At 49.1% G+C, this 20916-nt stretch overlaps 1 protein-coding gene across 2 annotated transcripts in view; it reads right to left on the bottom strand.

The window, feature by feature from the left end:
- Positions 1 to 17090, bottom strand: part of LOC144128182 (solute carrier family 45 member 3-like) — a 103572-nt gene extending 86482 nt beyond the window's left edge. For both annotated transcript variants that reach the window (XM_077661320.1, XM_077661323.1), the window contains exon 1: positions 16576 to 17090. The gene's annotated coding sequence lies outside the window, so the exon portion shown is untranslated. The remainder of the gene's footprint in view (positions 1 to 16575) is intronic.
- Between the last annotated feature and the right edge of the window lie 3826 nt (positions 17091 to 20916).

Below are 20916 nucleotides of genomic sequence, written 5' to 3'. Positions count from 1 at the left end.
ATGGCAGAGCAGATTGTAAATTTTGAATGAGAACAGAGGATAAAGTACTCTTCTGTTGGTGGAGTCAGCGCTTTCAGGGAAATGATGATGTGCGCCTTGTAAACAGATGTTAATCTGAATGTGTCTTCATTCGTCATCTTGCTCCTCGGTTCGTTGTGTACAAAGGAGATGGCTCGAAAAAATAACTTGATCAACCGCGCAACAAATAATAAAGTTGTTAAGGCACTCTGTGAGACACTTGTGACGAGAACTGCTTTTTCTCTGTCTACAAGAATGCCGTATAGGTCATCATCATCATCATCAGTCTTACTACACCCACTGCAGGGCAAAGGCCTCTCCCATGTCTCTCCAATTAACCCTATCCTTTGCCAGCTGCATCCACCCTTTGCCTGCAAACTTCTTAATCTCATCCGCCCACCTAACCTTCTGCCGCCCCCTGCTACGCTTACTTTCTCTTGGAACCCACTCCGTTACCCGTTTAAGGGTAACGGAGTGGGTTCCAAGAGAAAGTAAGCGTAGCATAGGTATAGGTATGCCGTATAGGTATGCAGCTACTACGAAGTCGCGTGGCCTGAGACTATTCTCAGAAAGAATTCACGGTAGTGGCGTGTATGGCATTCGAATCTCTGGGTACGGAATTCCATCCAGAGTTCCTATGGCCTCATAATACTGCTCCGGTGATTTACATTAATATTTTGTACACCAGCGTCCTTTTATTGTCATTATCAGCTCAAGGCATTACTGTTTTCTCATTTTACTGTGCTAAACCGTTTCACATTTCTTATGGAAGAGTTATCAGTTTCTTCGCGAAGAACTGCAATAATCATCATAATCATCTGCGTGACCACGCCTTCTGCAGGACAAAGGCCTCTCCAATGTCTCACCAATTAACCCTGTACTTCGCTGCCTGCGGCCATCGTATCCGAGCAAACTTCTCAAACTCATCCACCCACCTAACTTTAAGCCGCCCGCTACTATGCTTACCTTATCTTGGAATCCATTCCGTTACCCCATAAGTACCAGCGGTTATCTTGCCTTCGCATTACATGCCCTGCCCAAGCCCATTTCTTCCTCTTGATTCAGACTAGGATGTCATTTATTCGCGTTTGTTCCCTTACGCACTCTGCCCGCTTCCGGTCTCTTAACGTTACACCTATCATTTTTCTTTCCGTAGCTCGCTGCGTTGTCCTTAACCTAAGCTGAACTCTTTTTCGTTAGCCTCCACTTTTCTGCCCCATAGGTGAGTACCAGTAATTATACAGCTGTTGTACACTTTTCTCTTGGAGAATAGATACTGCTAAACAGCTATTCATGACCTGAGAGAACCGGCCATGTGCCCTCCACATCATTCTTGTCCTTCTAGTTATTTCCTTCTCATGATACGGATCAGCGGTCACTACCTGCTCTGAGTAGACGTATTCCCTTACCACTTCTAGCACCTTGCTACTAGTTGTGAACTGCTGCTCCCTTGCGACACTGTTGAACATTACTTGGTTGGTGCACATTATGTGCACCTTATCTATGATATGCACTGCAGTCCGCAAATGTGCTGAGAAATTATTACGACATTATAAAAGTTTTTCTACAAGCATCACTGACAGTTGCCGCGCCACTCTGATTCCGACGATTTCTTGTGTTCGCGTCTCTTCCCGTCGCCGCCTCCGATCTGTTGTGTTTTATGAGAACAAGTGGGACAGATTAACATTTTTTTATTAGAAGCCTTCGCCTCCTTCCGAGCTGCCTATTTGTGATCACCGCTACGTGACACTATATTTCGGTCATATTAAGATCTTCTCCTGGAACCGAACACGGCCGAAAATATAGCGCCACTTAAACGGATAAAGTGTGCCGAATAAAGTGGCTACAATGACCAGAAACGAAAATGGGTAGAAGTAAGAATTATTCATCGATAGTAACGAAAACCGCGGGAAAACTTGTAAAGTAGCGGACTCCCGACGAGACTGCGGGTGTATCCTGCCAGCAGCGAGATAGCGCGAAGAGCACTCGAGCGAAGCTATCTCGAACTTGTGCTGCTGAAAGCGTACGTACGGTTTGACGGTTACAAGTGCCGCACGTGTATGGGCCCTAGTTCAGGTTGTATCCATCGGAGCGCCTCGTCTTCCAGCTTCCCCCCGCCCACTTTTTCGCGACTCTCCAACCGCGAGAAACGCGGCGCCGCGCGATTTCTGGGCACCACGATTTCGATGCGACTACCGGTTCAATACTTCTCAACCAGGTGGCCTCCCCCACCTCTTCAACGCGCTCGGCCCCAGCGCAGGTGGCGGGGTGAAAGGCTGCGCGCTGGCTCGCTCCTGGAAGCGGCCCGGCGGTTCGTGAACCGACACGCGGCCAACAAAAGCAGCAACAAGTGACGCCGCGAGCGGCCGATCAGCGAATGCGCTGCCCGTGCTAATGGGCCAATTATTCCGTCACACCTCGAACGCGTTCCTCGGCTCGGCCACGCCGTGTATTCGTGGTAGGCAAGCGACCTCTGTTCACGGGAACGGTCCCGCTTTGGCCTCGGCTGTTCGTGATGCTGGTGGTAGATGCACTTATCTGGCCGATGGGAGCAGCGAAATGTATGTGGGGTTTCCCGTGAGCTGATTAACGTCATTTGCAATCATCTAAGAACTCGGCGCGCTACCTTGCCGCGCACTTGCGGAGTATGTTGATAGGTGGCGCAGCTACCCACAGTCATCATATTAATAGTTCCTATGCAATATACTCTTATTTAATATGTAGGCCCCACAGGCCCCAGTAAGCGAGGTCCCCACAGTGGTCCGCCGTGGTTTGGGAAAGTAGGAATCGGTAAGAGGAGATTGCAATATTGATGTACGAAAGCGAGAAAGTAGTTTAGATACAAAGGCAAATTGGAATAATCGTTTCAGAGAACGCATAGTAGAACCTCTACTACGTATCTGGGGATAATAACTAGAAAGGATGGAATTTTCTTTTTATTTTTAGAGCCCCGTCCATAGCACCGTTCTTCGCTTAGCACGCGCGCTTCAACGCCATCACCAAACGAAGCACGGAGCGGAATTTGACATCCACTAACCCATTACACCGCACACTTTTCCAGGAACTGGTCCACAGTTATCGACAGTTCGAATGCCGACGCAAAAAGGTTACGTAAGGAGTGGCGACCGGTTCATCTACGTATCTCCGTACGAAGCAGCCAGCTCTGGAGAAGACGAGTGGAAGGCACCGCCAATGACAGGGTAGACGACAATGCATATGCATAGAATCGGTACAAAAGACACTGCGGTATTATTGCAGCTAAATTTACCGCAAATGATTAGAATCTGGGCTCCTCTTAACAGCGACTGCTGAACGCAAAGGCGCATTACACACCGGGTCATATGTGTAATAAATTGTGCTTGTCGCTGAATACGCTTTGAAGAAACTACACTTGGGTGTTTTCCGTGTAGTAAGGACTCGGTGAGACACGAAATATAAAGAACCTTTCGTATACTCTAGGTAAACGAGTGTATTTCAATGGGAAAGAAAGTTATCAAAGAGCGCCAGACAATGCGATCATAGCGAGGCGTGATTTTGAATCTGGCTGTAGTATAGGGTGGTCGCAGGACTCGGTTAATCGAGGATCAGTAGGAAAGGACTCTGTCCTGTGCAATCATGCACATACGAAACACGCACGCAAACAAAAGAGCAAAAAAAGAACAATTTCGGAGCATATTCTCAAAGGGGCATGCCAGTTGGCTCAAATAAGGAAACGGGGCTTGTCAGAAGAGGAACTCTCAGACAGCGAGTTATCAGTCAGCGCTGATACTTCTTATCAGCACTGTTGAGCTTCGCGCAGTTTGCTCTCGGTGATGCACCGACCAGACCAGCTTCGCGCATTACGCAATACACACCGTTTCCTTGCATGCAGGCTTCCGCACCAACGTGGTGGGGGCTAGAGTTTACAAATGCCATTTCGCGAGCGATCAAAATGATGCCCCCCCCCCCCCCCCACCCCTACCGAGCGGTAACCGCGGATTTTAGCATTTATATCAAGCAGCATTGACCTCACGAGGTAAATAACCTTCACAACCCAAACCTTTCTTCCGAAAAAGGCTGAACAGCCAGAGTATCCTAAATAAATATTCATTCATTCATTCATTCATTCATTCATTCATTAAATTAAATTGCCGCTACTACGGTGCAATTCCATTTACTATAAGCAAAACATGCCAGCAGCCAGGGACAACCTTGGCCCATGCGAATGTGTATGAATGGTATAATTCTGAGGTTTAATGTCGCCAGGCCGAGAAAGACAGCAAGGCTCTAGAGCAACGGTGTTGTAATTAAGTGGAAGTCCAATTTAAAACTTTTATCGTAACCATCATCCCCAACTTAACTACGTCCACTCGAAGAAAAAATCCTCGCCCACATCCCTCATTTAATCTTGCTCTGTGCCAGCTGCGGCAACCTTCTCCCCGCAAACTTTCTCTTTTCACCCACTCATATGGATCCTCTGACGACCCCTGCTGCACTTGCCCGCTCTTGAATAACTCCGTTACCTTAAAGGAGCATAGACACCAAATTTTTGCTTGCTTATTTTGTTCTTTCAAATGATGCGTTCGGCATTAGTATGCATTGATCACCCCGTGCTATGACCCTACGACCGTTAAATAATTTATCCTTAAATTTCTCCTTCGCGCTGTTATGATTTCGTAAACTGAACTGTGCCTCTCACGTGTAAGAAGTGTTATGTCACGTGAGGCATGAAAAAAAACTGCAATATAATCGCTGATATGTAGTTTAATTGACTACAAAGTATTAGCGGTTATGGTGCAGTTCTTTTTCATGTCTCATACGACCGAAATACTCTTACACGTCACGGTCGTCGTTTAGGTCATGAAACACAACCCGAAACAGCCTGACAGAAGCAACCTAAAACTAAACTATATATGCCATCGTAAGCAAGCAACGCGTGACTATTCATGCATTCTAATGTGCGTCTCGTGCATCCTTACAGGCAATAGAACATACGACGAAAATGAGGTGTCTATTTTTCTCTAAGCGGCCATCTGTTACCTTGCCTTAGCATTACATGCCCTGCACATGACCAGTTCTTCTTGATGTCAGCTAGGATATCCTTAACTCACGTTTGTTGCCTGACCCGATAAAATTGGTTGGGGTTCAACGTAGTTAATGGGGATAGACGTGAGCACTTGTAAGTACTGCTAAGGTTAGTACTGGTAAGATACAGCTGTTGTATGCTTTTCTTTTGAGGAATATTGGTAAATGCCACTCACGACCGGAGAGTGCCTGCCAAATCCGCTCCACTCCATTCTTACTCACCGTAGCTATTTCGCTCTCGTGGACCTGATCTGGCGTCACTACCTACCAGAAAAAGATGTATGCCTTAGCCACTTACAAAGCTTCGCTGCCTTTCCTGAAAAAGTGTTTTAGTGTGAAAACACTACTTAACACGGATCCAAACAAGAATCTTGTGTGAAGCCTCGGAGTAACTCGGGTAAGTTGGCTGCGCCAGCTGTTGCCAATGGGAGGGCGACCTTGGAACCCTCAAGGTCCCCTGCTTTGGCACCTTTCAAGCAAGGGGTGCTTTCGATTTCCTAGCTTTTGCACTTCTACTGAGTTTAACTACATTCAAACCCTACCAATTTTTTTTCGTTTTCGAGCTTATCGAGCATTACTTCAGATTGCTCAATATTAATCTTGACACGCGTTTCCGCTTTGCCTGCCTAGGTCACTGATCACGTTTTGCAGTTTGGCCCCTCATTTACTTTACAAGGCAATATCATCAAGAAAGCGCAGATTTCTGAGGTATTGTCAGTAGCTTTTATGCCCAACTGTTCCCATTCTAAATATCTCATGTCAACACGCGGCGAATATCACAGGAGAGATCGTGTCTCCTTGCCTGGCACCCTTCGCGATGGGTGATGCTATACGCATATGTGAATTAAGGGTTAAACCTCTCCGCCGGCCCATGGTACGTCGTTGAAAGCCTGTCCGTCTGTGTTGTGTGCCGGCTAAGCGCCCAAGCTTTAAGCGAGGAGCAGGTCCGAGGGTTTGTCCACATCAGTCAATGGCGGAGAAAACCACTCGAGGCCGCGCTTGAACCTGGAGACTCTCAGACAGCGCTTATAGGCACCCTTTCGTGTACACGCATCGTCTCCGGCTCTTTTCGCTATCCTTTATATTTTTTCGCCCCTTCAGACCCGTTCCCTCTGCGCAAGGCAGCCAACCGAAGACGAGTGTGGGTAACCTCCCCTCACCTCGCCTGTGTGTTTAAGCTCTCTCTTCGCGAGCCAAAGCGAACTTGGCATCACAAAGAGGTCCACTTCGTTAAATGGGATCGAAGGACAAAAGGGCTTCCGCTTGTTTCTTTTATAAACAAACAGCTTCGCTTATCTGAACAACGAACGCCGCGTAATCCTTTTGCCCCGCCGCCAAGAACTATGAGGTTTTGGCTCTACGCGCTCCTTCAGCGCGGCTGCGTTCCATCTCAGTACATGCGTGCGGCGTGAAAGAAGTCAAAGGCGCCGACAGGCGCGCCAAATGTGCACTCAGCACAAGACTCTGCTTGAACGTATATTGTGGGAGGATAGTTTACGACCGTTTTTCTTCGAGGAGCGCTCTTTTCTGGTCCCCACCGGCTAAGCCTTCAGCTGCTCTTTATTCTCTCTTCGGTACGCGAAGCAACTTGCGTACACTTCTACGCTCGACAGACGTGACATCACTGTCACCGAAAGATCGCCATCACGAACGCTAATTTCTGAACACCTACGATTGTTCGCGAAGGCTCACGTGCCTTATCAATACCTGTGGTCTGTTGAAACGAAAAGCTGATTAGAGCCCTGCGCCTCTCGATATATAAAACTTTTATCCGCGATTCCGCATCGCCGCCACCAGGTTTCTTTTGCATATGCGAACGCAAGGTCAACCGACATGTTCTTCTTCTTCCGAACGCTCGATTAGCGTATCAGCCCTCATGTAGTCGCCGCTGCATGATGATATCGTGGTCGTGGTTGTCTTGGCTGGCTCTTGGCTTGGTTGTCACTTGGCTGCTGTCTCGGCTACTGAGGCTGTTTACCCATCGCTAATGTGTTCTGCCAAAGTTAGCTACCGGAAAACCGGTCTTCTTTTTTTTTTTCATCGCGACATATCCGCACGGTAACGCAACTTGTCTGGCCGTAGTTAAGATTACATACTCAGATGTGATATGCTACGAAGGGGTTCAGATGATATCGGGAACGTTTGGGCGAGACGCACCGCGATGCAATCTGAAGTCAGCCATCCGAAATGAGCTAAGAACATTGTTTTGCTTGTTAAGAAAGCACGAGCGTTTCAAAACGCCTAAATGTTGCCAACAGTTCGAAAAATCTTGGTGCAACAGACACAGGATAAACAAAGGCAAGCAACGCTGGCAGGACTTGGCGTTCTTTGCTGTGTTCTGTCGCGCTGAGACGTTTCTAATTATGCAGAGCCAACTCGGCCAGGATCATGATTTGCTGAACGTGTTTGCATAACGGCATAAGGCATAAATAGCGCGAACCGATTATAACTGAGGCTCTAAAAGCAGTGTTCAGTTAAAATTTTGGCATATCAGAAATGCAGACAAATTGAATGAGTAATCATCCATGCGGCTGGAATATTTTTTACCTCATCCAGACACGTTGCACTCTTGGATATGATCGGTGATTGAAAAGTTTACAAGGCGACAGCTCTGTGAGTTCGGACCGCGGCGAGATTGCGGCAGCCCTAAATTCAACACCGTAGCGCGGATACATGCTGAGACGCAGGAAACGCTTCCGGCGGCAGTTCGGAATACACCTGATGCGTCCCGTGACGTGCTAACGTCAGCTCATTTACGTTACCACATTATAAGCCTATAGCTGAGCTAGTCTTTAGCTCACGTCATCACATCATATAGTTAGCACAGATCAGTGAGATGCGTTGCACGCTGTGTTTTACAGGATGTTGCGCACACAGCAAAAAAGTGAAGAATGCCGTTGGCGAAAAGTGATCGCTCCAAAGTAACTTTCCCGCCATATCGCTAGTCGTGGACGCCGGTCGGACAAGGTCCACACCGAGGAATAAAGAAATAAAAAATGCATTTTTCAACTCACCCCCGCGATGATCACTGCTCACAGGATCACGCCGTGGTGGTGTCTGTGAACACTCTGCCTATGTATGATACGTAAGCCGCGGCTGCATGCAACAGGGATTTATATTCTTCATCTATTGCTCCATCTTCCACCGACTTTTTTTGTATTTTAACGGTGCGCTTCCGAACTGATAAGAGCAAAGTGAGGCTTCAGCGGATTATTATTCATACCGCTCTCAGCTCACTCCTATTCTTCGCGTTGCTTCTTTTTGCTTGATTTTGTAAGATCCCAACACGTGCGCGGACATCTGGAATGGATTTTCTGACTGTGTTTCAAACGCCTTATGAGGTAAGCCTTTGCGCACATCGATTTTTATTCATTTGACTTTCTTTTATCGTTGTTTAAAAAAGTGCTTCGCCAAAGCTCCTATATCCTCCAACTGTTGCCGTTAACACCTCGGGAATGCCGACCTTTAATTTGAACCCCATCTATGCGTGCGGTGACGAAGCTCTCTGACGCACGTTTGCTACTTTGGGGGCAAGTTGCTTAGCCATTTTGATAATCAAGACCATGCAATGCAGTTATTCATTATTTGAACGGAGACAGGTTTGGGCGCAGATGTTCATTGTGTAGGGTTAGCATTCTTAGCGCGAGATCTGCTTTAGCTAAAGAGGCTGTATAACAGTCTTTTTCCGGCTTTCTCGGGACAAAGTTATCTCTCCGCGTATAGTGAAATGGAGAAATTCGAAAGGTTGCAAGCATCGATGATACAGTCGATCAGCTAGACCAAGAGGACGAACAATAACATTGACGCAGTCCGTAGTCGTCGCTTCCAAAACTCAAGAAGACAGTCGAAAAGTGCCCCCCCCCCCCCCCTCCTCCGGAACTCCCTTACTGACGACGTCATCACGAAGCCCAGGAGCATAGATAAGATCTAAATGTTTTGCGCTGCTTCCGCAGAAGCAGAAGTCTGCACTGCAGACACTTCGAATTGTATCTGTTTAGGAAAAATCAGAATACGCCTCTTTATGTTCCCAAGCGTGCGTTTGCCCAGACCGCATAGCTAATTCAAGATCTGCGGCAGGAATTGATTGAATGACCGCTCTTTCTTTCTGTAATTCCGAAAAGAAGCTTATCAAACAGCAACTGCGCCGTTTTAATGGCACTTCTGAATGTTTGCTACTGATTATTTCTTGTTGGGAGCTAGCATTATGCAGTGGCACCATTTTCCTTGTTCCGTACAGTCATATGACACCCAGACACACCACGTGCTGCGCCCGCGCCTGCGGCTAACAATTCGAACATCATCGGAAGCGGATTTATGGCAGCTCACCGAGTTGACGGTTGAGGAAGGGGTAGAGTCGCACAGCGTATTTTTAACTTTTTTCCTCCACACAAAACGGCGCCAAATACAGCTTTGAACGAAAAATTTACCGCGTGAGGGAGGCTATGACCGCCGCAGTCCACTGCTCTCTCCCTCTAAATCTGCTTGTGAGCATCACGGGCTCACTGTTTTCCGGACATCTGTGAGTTTACGCACACCATATTCATACTGTTTTGTACTTGTGTGGTATTCTCGTGTTCCCAGGTCAGAAGTGGACACTGTGCAATGTTCTGTACTGAAATGTTCTGTTCTGGCGGTCAAACAATAGCCAACATAATGCTTCGAAAGTCTTTCGCCACATTGAAACATCCCGAAGGCCCGCTGTCGTCATGTGGGAATTCCGCGAGCCAGGTTCCATCGTTGTCACGAACAGTGATCGCTAAAACTATGCAGAGGTCGCATTCCTAGAGCCTATATAGCGCCGCGGGAGAAAAAAAAATTCCATCTCGCGATCGTACTCAAAGCACAGATGGAGCTAGCGCAATGGGTTCTATTTGTCGGCTTCAGCGCATTGGAGTTCGCGCAGCCGCTCCTCCGGTCCGTGTACAGAGTTATCACCTGCATTCGACGGGCAACGTAAGCGAACATGTCGCGCGTAAGATGAAACGGTCGTCGGGAGCGTCGCTTTTCGCTGCCCCCTGCTGTGTTACGTTACCAAAGACTTCTGTTCTCCCCGTGGCTTCATGACCTCCTGGCATTCCAGCCCGCGCATCTGTTTTTGTTCGCCTTTCGCGAAGGCTTCGGAGCCGCATTCTTGTTGTCATGAGCATGCCGAGTTGCTGTGCGTGCCGTGGAGATATGGGGTGCCCACGTGAACAAAGGTACTACAAAGGCGGCAGTGAGACAGGGGAGCGCCGCCTCTGTTGAAACCACGCGTTGACGAATTCTAACCACTTTGTCCGAATTCGAAACATTGGCTGGCTGTCCCTGTCTGTCCCCAGTGGTGAGGGAGAGACCTCTTTTGTAGCGATAGCTACATTACGCTAGCATTTCGAGCCTTCAGCGTGGCACCCCTTGAGCTGCGTGGCAGCCCTTTAGCTCCATGGCGGCGCAATGGCTGGTCACGTGGTTGGTCACGTGGTGCGCAGCAGCTGCCGGCGGCGTCGTAGTGGGGGAGTGGAGAGAGGGAGAGGGGGAGAGAGAGTGAATCCACGTCCAGGGACGAAGATAAAGAAGGAACCCCCAGCGAAACAGAGACGCGAAAGACTGACTTTTCAATTCGACTGTGCGAGTTCCACTCGGCCAGCTGTAGCTATCGCGTCACTCCAGGTTTAACCAGAGCTAAATCACAGCCATTTTTAGGTCTCACAATAATTATGTCCCTGCTAGTCGGTGCCGATAGGACACTGTTAATTTCGTCTATTTTTGCTAGCTCTTTCTAACGCGTGTTGCAAAAAGGCAAGGCTATTTCTTCTTTGTTTATTATGCCGCGAACTGCAATCAGTTAGCTTACATTTCTCCCGTGGTACATCTGTGGCGCAGGAAAAATATTTGTTTCGGACCTCACTCTATATTCTGTCCCTACAAGTCAGTGGTGCGGTAGATATGCTCTTTTTTCTTAATCAAATATTATGCCTCGAATTACAATCTGCACCTAAAATTTAGCCCGTTGCGCCAATCGGCGGTGCGGGCAGAGCACTATGGGTTTTTTTTTTCTGTTTCTATCCCTTCCTAACGTATGTATCGACAAGTTGAAGTCCAGATTATAAACTTGCGATTAGATAAAGCTCTAGCCGTCCCGTATGATTGAGCACGGTTGGCGCCTAGGAGCAAGAAGCTTTGCCCGGTCGGTTCATGTTTGTCTTATATCGCCGACACCAGGGCGCATCTTAAACACAGCCCCGTGTTCAGCATACAGTGCCAGCTACAGTGTTATAGACCCAAAGCTTGGCTGCATCAAAGCTTAGCTCATCGATCTCCCCTTTGAAGGGGAAACGGGGGGGGGGGGGGGGGGCGCTTGAAACACGGCTTTCATCATAATCATGATCTTCTTCCACACGTTCTACTAAAGCCATGCCAGCAGGAAGGGGTAACTGGTGCGGCAGCTTGCACATGACTTCACGTTCAATGCTTTAAGTAGTTGCGAAAGTCTCTTGTCTCCAAACAGCTCTGCGAGCCACTCAGGAAAAGGAAAATAGAGGTTCCGTCCACTCCCTTTCGATCCCCAACTGATGAAAGGTAGTGAAACAAGAGAAAGTGCCATTGTATGAAGCTATACGCTTTTTGTTTTTCTTGACACTTGCGAATGCAGTATTTGCGAGCTGTAAAGTAGCCAGGCGTCGTCGTTATTCCGAAAGCATCATCAACTCCATGATAGAACACTCGGCTTATAAGCATCACGATCAGTACCTAATGGTTCTGTGCGTATTTATAAGCACAGAATCCCCTTTTCCGCTGCAACCAGAAGATGACTGATGAATGACTAGACTAACAAAATCTTTTAATTAGCCCATATATATGCTCTCTGGATTTACCCACCAAACTGGGGCTATGGAAGAGGAATGTGCCCCAGTCTGCTGAAGTGATGACCACGGGTAGATGCAATTAGGGAATTCAATGCCAGATATATTCCCTGAGAAATGCACGGACGTGTTACCTAGCGTTGCAACTGTAATCGTAAATAACTGTTCGCATAGACTCATCTCTGGGATCTCAAAAACGTAGCGGCCAATTCTCACGAAAGGCATCCCCTTGAACACGCTCTTTCGGGAAGACGCCAAGTGCGTACAGGTAGTAAGTGGCCGGAGAAGAGATAGACTGCGTACCGCTTGACTATCGTAGTACGCAATGAGCGGCATATACGCTGATGACTGCCATAGCCCGACTGCTTTATCAGCACCCTGCGACCTCGGGCAAACATCCGCGCGACAAGCGGGCCAGCCATCTCAGGACAGATAGCGGGGCAGTTCCCAGTAAACGCTTCCGGCCGGCACGCGACCGCTGTGACCGTTATGGCGGCCAGCCAACGCCACTTCAAGCCATTGGAAGACAGTGCGTTTAGTTGGCATTGACACAACGTGCTTGTTGGAAAAGGTGGTGCTTTACTAATAGAGACAATTATACATTAAATAAAGAAAAATTCGGACGTCATTAGCTGACTGTAAAGCACGACCTGCTTTCCTTCCACTAACACACGTCCAAATTGCCTTCTGAGCGCAAGTTCTCGCATCACTTTATCATAAGGCATTGCAAGCTGAAAGGTTTCTGCTTAGAAAAGCACTAAAGGGGTGACGAACGACTGCAACGAGTGGGGCGCTACGGAAACAAGGAAGGCAGCGGTCTTATTCGTTCCGAGGTGCTCAAAAGCAATAATAAACCTGACCTCCTCCGTCCGTATTCATCTGTGATTTGTTCGTTTGCGTCTACAGCGCTTAAAGCAGAAGCTTACGCGACCTCCAACTCGCCCCATGAAAGCAAGGCTTCAAGAGAGCCACACCGGACGGGCTTGAAAAAAAAAAGTGAACGCTTGGCCTAATTGCTGTTCCATGATATCAACGGAAGCACGCCGAACACAAGCGGAAGCACAGGCAGCAAACATTACCAGGAATTCGGGAGAGCACACAGCCAGTGCTGCTGAGCCTAGAGGCCTATCACATTCTGTTCTCAAGCCACTCGGGCATTCTCTTTCTTTCTTGCGTCACGGATGACTTCAACGCACTGTTTTTCAATGTTAAAATCTATGCGCCACGTGTTGGTAGCCAAGGAAACTAGAAGCGCTTGTCCCGAAATCCTGGGAATTAATGAGTTGCTAGTTCAGACTCAAAGAAAGCAGCCTCTTCTGACGCCATTTCAGATTGTTGTCACTGGTTTTACCTCCGTCGGAGCTGCCAGCGTGCAGCGCTATTGTTACGCCCACCCCCCGCCAACATCACCGACGGTGACGAGTCGCAGGCAGCGGCGGCAGCAGTCTGACGTCTCTGATTTCAGAAGCCAGCTGGCAAGGGCATGTGTCGCACACGCGGTAGGCGTAACTCAGCCGACGTTAATAGTCTACTTTTTTTTTCTATCCTTTATTTCAATGCGGGCCATTCAGACAGGCTAAAAATATACAGAAAGTGCATTGGAAGCTAAAAATGTCATTCATGCCGCACACACACCTTAGAGAAAAACATGGTAGTCTGTGCTGACATCTGACAAAGCTTCGCTGCAAAACAAAAAAAGAAATGGGAAGAGGTGAGAGGCATATTTCAATCAGCGAAACACGTGAATAAAGAGTAAGTAGCTTTGCGAAAGTAGCCTAGTGCAGAAGCTGGCACTCGGGTTCTTTTTGCCATGCCAGCATTGACCAAATGTGTTGCTTCGCAAGAAATAGCACTGCGCATTATTAGCCTCCCTCGCTATGTCCCTGCACACTTATAACCGGTGTAGTTGCGTTGCAGGTTTAGTATATCAATGACTTGTACGAAGCACCACGATACCTATGAGGGAAGAAAGAACATGTTTGAGAAAATTCAAACGCGTTGCCTCTGTCGCTCGAAATATTGAAGCGTAAGCTAGTTAGAGCGGGCGGGTATGTAGCTGCGGCTTTGGCGCGACAGCGTTAAGGGCCCCGTGTCACAGAAAAGCCGGTGTCGTCAGCGGCGTTGGCCGTGAGCGAAAAATCCCAGAAGCATTATTAACGAGACAGCGTTAAGGGCCCCATGTCGCACAAAAGCCGGTGTCGGCGTCGGCGGCCGTGAGCGAAAAATCCCTCCTCTCCCTCCTCCTCCTCCTCGCAATGTACGCCACTGCCCCAATAGATAGCGCACGACGGCAGCGCCTCCTGCTCGTCTCGTTCTGCCGCAGTGGGGCCATGCGGGCAAGCAGGGATCACGCGGTGAGCGGCGAACAACGCAGCGCACATCCAAAGCGCATTCACCACGAAGCTTGCGGCTTGCTGCCCGTTCGTTCGGCGCGGAAGCTATGCTGGCGTTCGTGGAATCGGGTTTGTCGAGAAAGATGTGCCGACAACTACGACTGCAACTTCAGTCTCGCACGTTTCGGCAAGGCGCGTAACAGCGCTTCTACGTGGTTTGCCACTCCGCACGTCCGTTTCACCGTACGTAGCAGAGCGATTTGTCTAACGGGCAAGGCGTGATGGCGAACGGGTGATGGCGTTCCGCGGACTCCCTGGCAGTGCTGCAACCACGCTGTCGCGTTCCACTCTTAAAGGCGAAGCTCAAGCGTCCTCTAATTTTTTTCCTCTTACGGCGCGGTCTGGGTGTCCACCAAGATATGTGAGAAAGGCGTCCTTTCCTTAAACCGTACAACGGGCCACGCGTCGCGCCGTATGGGCGATGGCGTTCCGTGCACTCCTTGGTAACGCTGCAACACGCTGTCGCGTCTCACTCTTAAAAACGAAGCTTAAGCGCCCTGCTTTTTGTTTTTGCTTACACTGCAAAGCTATCCCTGTAACGTGAGCCACAAAGAAGGGCAGTGCAGAATGTTCTTGTGAAAAGGTTTTACTGTTACCACATTTCTTGTGACGGGGATCCGGCATTATGCTGCATAGCTAATACACACCGACTAGTACCTTTGCTAGGCTCTGGCACTTCTCTAAGTCTAAGCTTCATTTCATGGCAAAATTAGGTGATTTTTCGAATATTAATTCAATGTTCCAACAAAAGCCTAAGAAGCAGCCGTTATAAAAAAGAGCGAAAGGGCTACAGAATAAACAGGGGGATGTGCCTCCCCAGAGTGCTATTTGAACAGCACCCTTGGCGCAGTGCCGCCGTGGTGGCTATACGTGGTTATGGGGCTCAGCTGCCGACCCGAATGATGCGGATTCTATCCCGGCCGCGGCGGTCGGATTTCGATGGAGGCGAAATGCTAGAGGCCGGTGTACTGTGCGACATCAGTGCACGTTAAGGAACCCCAGGTGGTCGAAATATCCGGAGCCCTCCACTACAGCGTCCCCAATAGCCTGAGTCACTTTGGGACGTTACACCCCCTTAAACCATAAACCAAACATTGGCGCAGTCTCCTGTTCAGGAAGCACACGTGCATATACATGCATTTGGTAGAGAATTAAAAGTAAGTCGCGTTCATCTGACAAGCACGTTCTCCATCTACCTTCCATGAGACCTTGCAGAAGAAGCCACGCTTCTCACCGGGTTTCACCACACCGTACGCCTCCACATTCCGTGCCAGGAATTGCGATCGATAGAAGTCGCGCGTAGCACGTCTGTGCCTGCCAGCAGCCACCGCAGACTGCCACTCACGTCAAACGGAAGCAAAGTTCGCGATCGGCCCGAAAGAATGTGTGCAGTGAAATAGTGAGGAGAGCACAAACCTCTGGGCCCAGATAAAAACTTCGCCCGTTCCAGGATGGACTACGAGCAAACAGAAATATGTGACAGACTTGAGACTTCTGACCGGAGGCGCATTGAGGTTTTCAGTTCAAGTTTTTGCCGTGCTTGTTACCGGTCGGAAGGCATACTGCTGTGGCTGCAATCAGCCAGTCACATTAGCCTCCAAAGGCGGCGAAGGGTCACAAATTAGTAAGATGAGCCTGAGTAGAGGCATGATGTACATGTTTTATTCTTCTGTTATGCCGCTGAGTGCGCTTGGTAGGAATGCAGTAACGTGGCGGAACCTACAGCAATAAATCCTCAGTGTCTGCTCAGCTGTGATGTAGAGTCTGTAGCCAACGGCAGAGAGGGGACCTAGAGTGGCATGAATCAAGCTGAAGCGGTTTTGAGTGTTTTATATCTGGCTAGTGGCTACGCAATAGAGCAGACCTCATGACAGCTTGTTTTGAGACAGGTCGAGTGTGTGTGTGTATATATATATATATATATATATATATATATATATATATATATATATATATATATATATATATATATATATATATATATATATATATGATTGCCATGAACAGGACATGCGCTAAAAATGAGCCGAATGCTGATTTCGTTTTCTTATATCATACATTACGATGTGCACCTCGTATTCGTATATGTGGCGCGATTGTTTTGCACTGCATGTTTCTTTTTTTTTTCTGCTCGCGCCATACGTATGTTGGACAAGTGTTTAGAGTAGCAGTCACATTCACGGAGCTCTTCAAACGACACGTCCAAACAAGGAAAAAAAAAACGGTCGGCTTCTCCGTCGAGCAAGTGACAGGCAACTTACCAGTGTGCAGTGGAGCTCTGAAGGGAGGAGCTCTTCCTGAACGTGAATCCGGTCACACAAAACACAGAAGTCACGACCACTGCCGCGAGGCACACGAGCCCAAGCACCACGTCCGCTTTCCACACGCACGGAAAGTGCCGTCGGAGAGAATGCACCTCTGTTCACCTGCAGCCAGTATCCATCGCATGTCAGTCGCGCACGGCGTCACGACCTCCGTCGCTCTCGCTTCACTTTTGCGCCAGAATTGGAAGCTACTGTCACCCGAGGGAGTCACGGCGGCACGACGCTGCGCCCGAAAGAACATCCGACGTCGACCAGAAACGCAGCGTATTACACGGGGAATACAAGCAAAAAAATCAGCGCCCGCATGAAAGCGCGGTAGTTAAACACTCAGCTCCGCCAGCGCAGTCAGTCGTTGCGAGTGTTGTCGCGCCGGAATCGCCAGCAGCCGGCGAAAAAACGGAGGCAAGGCGATCCCCTGTTGCTCCGCCGCCGCTGGCGTACGAACAACGCGCCTTCCGCCCTCTCTGCTTTCTCTCCTCTTTTCTAGCTGGCAATTTTTTTCTTTTCTTTTCTTGGTTTTCCTTCCCGCCACAAGCGAGACGACTGCTGCCTTCGTGCCGCGACGTCTCTCCTCGCCTACGCCTCTCCGCCGGCGTTCCCCGCAACCCGACACTCGCCGTTGTCTGGAACCTCCTCTCTTGGGCAGGTGAGAGTGAAAGAAATAGGCACAGAAAGAAAGAGGCAACTCTTCGCCGTCCCTCTTCTTTCTTGCTCCTTTATTGCTCTTCTCCACGTCCTCCCTAGTGCGCTCGAGCGCTTGCACTTGTGTGTTATTAGGCGCGTAATTTCCGCCCGCTCACTCTCGCTCGCGTTCTCTGCTCTTCTTCCTGTTGTTATTTGCGCGTCGCCTGGCGGTCGTCGCACCACTTTCTCCCGCCGCCGAGGTCTCCGCCCGCTCACCAGTTGCTTCTCGTCTTCCACAGCGGCCGTCCGCTGTCGGGTGCATCAGAAGGAGAGGAGAGAAATGGCCGGCGATGCCCGGCGAGATCGAGGCGCATCCCTCGCACCCGGGGCCAGCAACGGACGGGGGCCGTTGCTTTTTAGCGGGTGGCAGTTGACATGAATCCGTGGCTGCCTCGTCAACTCTCCCTTCGCTCTTGTTGCCTCCACGCTGCGCACCGACCCCGCTCCTCAGACCTGGCGGCGCCAAGCCGAATTTTGTTTGGGGGCCTGGTGGTGGTGGCCCTGGCGCCGTCAGCGGTGCGTGCTGACGAAACGCGGGATAAGGCTGGCTGGCTGGCTGGCAGGCGGCCCCACTTCGAGCATCGGGCCAAGGCTGCGGAGTGACAGCTCTCACATGCCACGGGCGACCCCCCGACGTGAGGGGGCGTGCTCAAGAAACGTGGCTCTTCGGACAAAGCACGCGGACTTGCATCATGTAGAGTTTGTTTGGCTCACTAACCAAATTATCGGGAACATATGCAGTTTTCGAAAGTTGTAGGAGGAAATTAAGAGGAGCAATTATTTGATGACATGTCATTATTCTCCGGGCAGATCATATGGCCGTGCCTTCAACGTACGTTCCCCACTCAATGACACGGCGCGGTTCAGGTGTCCAACGATATGTCATTATTCTCCGGGCAGATCATATGGCCGTGCCTTCAACGTACGTTCCCCACTCAATGACACGGCGCGGTTCAGGTGTCCAACGATATATGAGACAGATACTGCGCCATTTCCTTTCCCAAAAAATAACCAATTATTATTATTAATTATTATCACTCAATGACAGCGCCCACTTGGGAGATGTAAGCGACGCACGGAAGGCTGATGGGAATGCCCTTTCGTCATCCCAGTTTAGTAACTGATATGTACTGATATTCTGCTACAGCACTGAACGCCACGGCGACGTCCTCTAATTTATGCGTGCTCATTGCGGTGCACATTGGGCCAAAAAATCACGGGTGGTTTAACGTGGGGCTAATCACGGATTATCGCACGCTAGCACGGTTAGCCCTGGTCTTTGCATGGTTTATCTTGGCTTTCTATGGTTCTGCTTCATTTGAAGTGGCTTGCCTTGGTTGATGTGATCATATGATCGGGGACTGAACTTTCGGTTCAAGCCGTAAACAGCCGACAAAAGTGCGTTGAGTTAACATTTCGAAATTCCGTTTTAACCGAAACAGGTAAGTATTTTTGACTTGCGAGGCATAGTTAGCTAGCTGCAGAATGCGAGTTGCACTCATTTAAAGTTAAAATTAACTATGTAGCGAAGTCAGGGGCATGGTGCGCCGATGGTATTTAGGATAAGCAGCGCAGTTGTGCGATTTGAGCTATCGATCTGCTAGCTTACACGCCTCTGCAGACCAGGACGCATGCGTGATCTCCTTGCCATGTTCTAAATAAGCGCTGTGTCTTCACTATCATCACCTGCTTACAGCACATAGTCCGTTAGAGCAAGGTTCTGGGCTAGTTGGTAATGCATTTAGGGGAGAAACAGCGCAATGAAACACGGACACACGAAGAACGGACACACACGAGCGCTGACTACCAACAAGGGATCACAGAATCATTAGGCTATAGGTTGCACAAGAAAACTTAAGTGTTCATCAGGCCACCCAGAAAATTTAGCTCTTTTTCCGACAAGGAGAGGGATGCAGTGCTCACGCATTGTTCACCAGCTTGATGAATTTGGAGGGCTTCTAGGATTTCCCTCGTCAACCTATCTCGTCCTCGGCCGATAGTGGTGCAGCGATTAAAGTCAGGGGTGCAGATTCTTTCAGTGTCGTCTTCTGTGATTTTGCACTTCTTGCAGTGCTTAGCCAGGTGCCCAGAAATTGCTATACTATTTACGTTGTTTTGATGTCCTTGTAGGCGGATATTGATGCACCTTCCCGTTTGACCGATGTACCTCTTCCCGCATGACACTGGGATGGAGTAAATTATTTCTAAATCACAGGGGACATATTGATCAGAGTGTGCCACCCTACACACCCTCGGGTTTTCGGCGGGTTATTCACTTTGGAACAGAGGGCGGAAAGCTTGTTGGGAGCCGTGAAGACGACATCCACGCCGGCGCGCTGTGCGACTTTTTTTAGACGATGGCCGATGGTGTGAAGGTAGGGCATTGCCACAAAATTTCTGCGGTTATCGTTTGAAGCAGCAGGTCCGAGGTGTGGCTGGGGCTTCTTGATCATGGAGCCGGCTACTGATACAAGCAGATGCAAAGGGTAGCCTGCTGTTAAAAGACGATTGGTCTGGTTGTTGAAGCTGTCCAGGAATAAATGCTCACATGATTTTTGCAGCGCGTTTTGGAAACCCAGCTTTACTATGCCCCGCTTGACAAGTTTTGTGTGAGCTGACGTGAAGGGCAGGAGTGGCTTTTTGCCTCTAGGTTGGTAAGACCAGCAGGTGTGGTTATCGGAAAATTGGAGGTTAAGGTCAAGAAATCTGATCGACTGATCGTTGGGTCATCGTCTAAAAAAAGTCGCACAGCGCGCCGGCGTGGATGTCGTCTTCACGGCTCCCAACAAGCTTTCCGCCCTCTGTTCCAAAGTGAATAACCCGCCGGAAACCCGAGGGTGTAGGGTGGCACACTCTGATCAACATGTCCCCTGTGATTTAGAAATAATTTACTCCATCCCAGTGTCATGCGGGAAGAGGTACATCGGTCAAACGGGAAGGTGCATCAATATCCGCCTACAAGAACATCAAAACAACGTAAATAGTATAGCAATATCTGGGCACCTGGCTAAGCACTGTAAGAAGTGCAAAATCGCAGAAGACGACACTGAAAGAATCGGCACCCCTGACTTTAATCGCTGCACCACTATCGGCCGAGGACGAGATAGGTTGACGAGGGAAATCCTAGAAGCCCTCCAAATTCATCAAGCTGGTGAACAATGCGTGAGCACTGCATCCCTCTCCTTGTCGGAAAAAGAGCTAAATTTTCTGGGTGGCCTGATGAACACTTTTTTCTTGTGCAACCTATAGCCTAATGATTCTGTGATCCCTTGTTGGTAGTCAGCGCTCGTGTGTGTCCGTTCTTCGTGTGTCCGTGTTTCATTGCGCTGTTTCTCCCCTAAATAGTCCGTTAATCAGATTAAGTAGATGCATGTAGGACATTGACACGAAACCGGCAATTGGGCGTCACACAAAAGCTGTTTCGGCTACCGCGACAATTGAACGGCAGTTCCATCGCTGCCATCAACGTGCAAGCCACGTGATACCCCACCCTCGCGCTCAACGCGACGTGACAACCCAACAAAACATGTTAACCAAATTGCTAGAGGCAAACTTCCACTTCCTTCCTTTTCTTCCGGCTATCTCATTTTACTT

This window comes from Amblyomma americanum, chromosome 4 (assembly GCF_052857255.1).
Source record: "Amblyomma americanum isolate KBUSLIRL-KWMA chromosome 4, ASM5285725v1, whole genome shotgun sequence".
Classification (NCBI taxonomy): Eukaryota; Metazoa; Arthropoda; class Arachnida; order Ixodida; family Ixodidae; genus Amblyomma; species Amblyomma americanum.
This window is presented reverse-complemented; position numbering and strand designations above follow the sequence as displayed.